Raw genomic sequence first — 5,170 nt, 5'->3', positions numbered from 1 at the left:
TTTTCAGTTTACGTCATTATTTTTAGCCTAGTTTATAATAAAGAAATTGGAGTCAAATACCCAATTCAGTTGCAAATGAATGTATTCGAGTGAGGCGTAAATGACGCAACATGACGTCAGATCCGGCAGCGGGCGCAAGCGCACCGGCGCGACGGCGCCGGAAGCCGGAAGTTGCGGTGAAGCGCAATCTGGAGTCGGCCAGCGGGAAACAGTGAATCAAGTTCAGGCTGCCTCACTGTTTTATGTACGGCATTGTAAAAGATAAATGGGTGCGTTTCGTTCACTAGCCAGCGGTTGCGGTTGCCAGAGCTTATCCTTAATGTATGTGTTAGTGGAATGTAGCGTTTTAAAGGACTTAGGAACGCGTGCTTCGTTTAAAAAATTATGGGTGACGGTTTGTTGAATTAAAACATTTTCACTGTTACCGCACCGCACTTAAATATTTCTTGAAGTCGGGTTCTATTTAATAATCTTCTAGCTTTTGCTCATGATTTCCACGGTACCTACATAATAATATTGTACTATTATGAGTATTGACTCAGTGATTATTGTACCGATAGTTGTATCAGTCAGTTGTTGTGTCTTGTTGCCAATAGTTTCGACCAACATCTTAAGAAACAAAAGGCAGTGGTTCTTGAGACGATACGCATTGCGAAGAAGTTCCTCACTCTGGAGCCCTGACCACTGGTAGCTTGGGTCTTATCCCGCTGCTAATGGGACCCATTTTATCATATTTTTAATTAATGTTAATTTTGTTGCTGTTACACAATTTTTCTGTTGTTTCTGTTATTTTATTGTGTGTTGTCTCTCTTATTAAATTTTTTGTTATTTTTGTTGTGTTATTTTTGTAAAAATTTATTAAAAATATGATAATTAAAATTTTTATGAGAATATATTATGTAAATAAATGAGAGAATAATTCACTTAATGCTATATAAAGTCTATGTTATGTCTTTATAAAGTGGTGGTGAATGGTGAAATAATTATTCAAATTCGTTCAGTAGTTCAGAGACATTACAAACAAAGAAATGAATCTTTCACTTTTACTTAACTTAAAAAGAATATTAATTTTCATACTGAAACTGTACAAAATTTCGTTTAACCAAAACATAGTCTGCAACGTGTCACTAGTCTTGTGGCGCACATGTCGAAACTTTCTCCACGAAACTCGAACGTAGAGCTCTCTTGTAGCTCTACAACCTGCTCCGAACTTCCCATCTAACTGTAACATTATAGAAATAAGATAAGATACGATCATTCAGTTATTTACATCAAACCGCCCTAACCCAGTGTGGGCGAACGCGGGTCACGTGCGGATGTGCGGGGCGTCCCCCCGCCTCATTGCCATCTCGACCTGTCGCGAACTATATCTAAGTAGATATATGCTTTTAATTCTATTTTTAAATCAAAGGTGGAATAAAATAAATGCAATGGATAAACACCGCTCAAAACGCTATCTATACAAGTGATTATTTTAAAATCTACCTCATACACATTTTTTTAATGAATATATTACAATAAAACTTAAAGCTAGCCTTATCTAATTACTATTATACGAATCGTGGCCGCGTGGAATGGTGCCAAGAATACTGGCTGCATTTCTGCGCTGGCCAGCCCTTCTGTCACCAGATGAGGCTATTAATCGCGGTGAAATGTCTCGTAATTTTTTTTATACTCTATGGCCCTAGGGTCCTTTAAAGTCATATTTTTAAAGTTTTATCTATGAAAATTGGTAGTTGAGCTATTGGTTTAAAATGAAGAAATAGGTAGGTAAGTACATATTTCAGGATTTTCAGAAATTTCATCTCTAATGGGGTAAAATTGGGGATGAAAATTTGTATGATAGTAAGTTGTTTTAGATAGCAAGTTAGGTATATGTATGAAATTTGGTATTTGGGTTCTGGGTAAAAATAAAAAAGTACTTACTTGTTTCAGAAATTTTGGAAATTCCACCTCTTCACTAGTTTTCAAAAATTCCGTTCGAATGAAGCCGGAGCGGATCGGCTAGTAACAAAAATTTTATTGTTCTTAGAATTCTATAAACAAAACGTAACTCGTAACTCAAAAATCAGCCACGACGTTCATATGCATTAAAATAAGTTTTAGAGTATTCAGCGTGAGAATTATAAAATTTCTCTAAACCGAAATATTCGCGGCAACAATTCTATGTGAAGCACTATAGTCTTGTTGCGCACATGTCGAAACTTTCTCCCGCAAACTCCTCCCGAACAAAGCGTAAAGGCTTGTTCCTTGCAACCTGTTCTAAGGTTTGTTTTCAACTATCACTAAATTTGGTGAAATATTTACCTACTAGCTTATTCCCGCGATATCGTCCGCGTGGACTACATAACTTTTAAGTCCCTATTCTACCTCTTTAGGGGTTTAAAATCCTTTCCAGTAGTTTGAGCTGTGCGTTGATAGATCAGTTATTCAGTCAGTCAGTTTTTCTTTATATATACATAAGATTAGTACCTACTAGATGATGCTCGCGTCTGATGACAACGTGGGCTTAAGTTTTTAAAAACGTGGGAGCTTGTTTTTAATTTTAAACAAGGCATCACTACCCATACATATTATGAATAGGACGAAAGCGTGATTATTTGTTGGTTTATCCTTCAATCACGTCGCAAGTCGCAACGGATCAACGTGATTTTTTGCATGGCTATATTTGAAGACCTGAAAAGTGGCATAGACTACTTTTGCTCCCAGCAAAAAATAATAAGTAATATTTGGTACTTGTAAGATTGAATGGGACGATAGTGATTTATTTTACTATTATATTGAACTAGCTGATGCCCGCGACTTCGTTCACGTAGAATTAGGCTTTTAAAAATCACGTGGGAACTAAAAATTAGCCTATGTCACTCTCCACATCTATACCCATGAAAAAATTACGTCAATCCGTTGCACCGTTGCGACGTGATTGAAGGACAAACCAATAACAAACACACTTTCGCATTTATAATAATATAAAAATATATGGGTAGTGATTATATTGAAAATCCTGTGCAAAGTAAATGTACCCAATATAATAAACATGATTAGGTAATCACGTCACTCGTCAGTTTTGAAAACGGCTTATAATCTTATTCATTAGCTTTTGTACAAACAGCAGATTTGGTGAAACATTTCACTTGTGCGTGCCAAAACAAAAGCCCTGCTGTGTTTTTGTTTTTGAGTTGGCGCAAAGTACTTGTTTATAATACTGGCAAATCTCATGCGTATTCGTACGTGAAGTTTACCAACGTTCCGGGTACAACGGGTAAACTTTTCCAATTTTTCGTTGAATTTTATTTGATTAGCATACGGTATTTTGGGTTAAATTGTTCACAAAAATTCACGCAAAAAGTTCAGGAAAGTAAAATATATGTATGAGTTATTTTATAATTAAATTACCTATCTTAAGAAATTTATAGTATATTTTACTTAGGTAATGATGATGTCTGTGACTTCGTCCGCATGGATTTAGGTTTAGGGTAACAACTAGTACTGATTCTTAGCACAACCTTATTTAAGAGTATTCGCATCCTCTTCTTACTAATGTAATATGAAAGGAGAGACGCAGTTTGACAGTTTTAAATTTAATTTTAAGATGGTAAAACCCGTAATTTTAGCGCACAGTCGCTAGCCTACTGTTTAAATTTGTAGCGTGCACTAAAATTTGGAGCCTTTAAATGTAAAGTTCATGTGCTGCCCCTTTTTAGCATTGTTAAAAAGAAAAGGATGCAGATACCCTAAATTTAGTTTAGAGAAAGACAACGGAATCGGTGCCAATGGCAAAACAATGAATTCTTATAGTTTCCTCCAGTCCTTCTATCTGTATCTTTTTTAGTCCGGATGGACCGACATAATATGTATAGTAAATATTATGTCGGTTATATTGCATTTAAAGTATTACCTGTAATGTAATGGACTAAATTCTGCTGCTGTGTGGATTTAGGTATTTATGAATCTTGTGGGAACTATTTTAATAGTAATAAAATGCCCGCGACTTTGTTCGCGTGCATTTATTCCAGGATAAAAATTAGCCTATCTTTGTACCAAATTTCGTCAAAATCGGTTGAACGGATGGGCTGTGAGAAGCTAGCAGACAGATAGACAGACAGACACACTTTCGCATTTTTAATATTAGTATGGAAGTATGAATAATGTTCATTGACGTGTTATATTAAATCTTTATCATAATTCTAAAGAGCGTAGCGAAAGCCAAAATCCTCTTAAAGCCTTCGTATTACACATACAATTAGATAACCTTCATTTTCAATATGGCCGACCAGATGACGCTCCTTTCAAACGTCTCTCAATTAATAACTTTAGAAATTAACGAGAAGTGCTAATTATTCTATCTTCATTTCGAAATGGATGCTTTTAAAGTAAATCGAGCTCGGGTTAAGGGTGAGTAAATTTTAACAAATTAGTATAGTAACTACGCGACGGGACTGGGTATGAGGCGGGGGGACGCCTCGCACTCCCGCACGTCACTGCGCTATCCCGCATCGGATTAGCGCAGGGGCTGTGCGGGTATGCAAAGCATTCCCACCCCGAGTGTTATCTCGACTTGTCGCGCACTATAGGTATTTATTTTGTTAAAATTTAAGGTTAAAAATCAAAATTTACAAAAACAAATGACTTATACCTTCTTATTGAAAATTAACGAGAATTTAAAAGCAACTGTTGACTCTATAATAGGAGAGACCCAAAATATAACTTGTTGATAACGTATTTTAATAATAATACTTGAACTTTGTTCAACTCTTTAGGTTCTTAATTTTAAAAATATTAGCAGTCAGTGGGGGTTACCGAGAGAAGTGAAAACTTATAACTATAAAATAATATTATTAAAAGTTCATATCATAAGCGCAATACGTCACAATTATAGCTACAGATATACTACAAACATTTGCATGTCGGTGACGCGACCTTGAATTTTTAAAACCCACACCAAAATCGCCGAACGCGCCTACAAAAATTTCACTTGAAAAAAAATGGCACAAAGAATATTTCAATAAGTATTCTGTGCATATTAAAAATTCACAAAATAAAAATCGGAGAGGGTTCGCGTAGTAAAGCAATACATTTTTACAAGCTGTTGAAGATATGAAAAATGACGGCGACGTTTTCATCCGTTCAAAGTGGCGAAGTCGCCAATATCTTAAAGGCAAGTTGAAAT

The sequence above is a fragment of the Maniola hyperantus genome, chromosome 2 (assembly GCF_902806685.2).
Source record: "Maniola hyperantus chromosome 2, iAphHyp1.2, whole genome shotgun sequence".
NCBI lineage: Eukaryota > Metazoa > Arthropoda > Insecta > Lepidoptera > Nymphalidae > Maniola > Maniola hyperantus.
Note: the sequence above shows the minus strand (reverse complement) of the source record.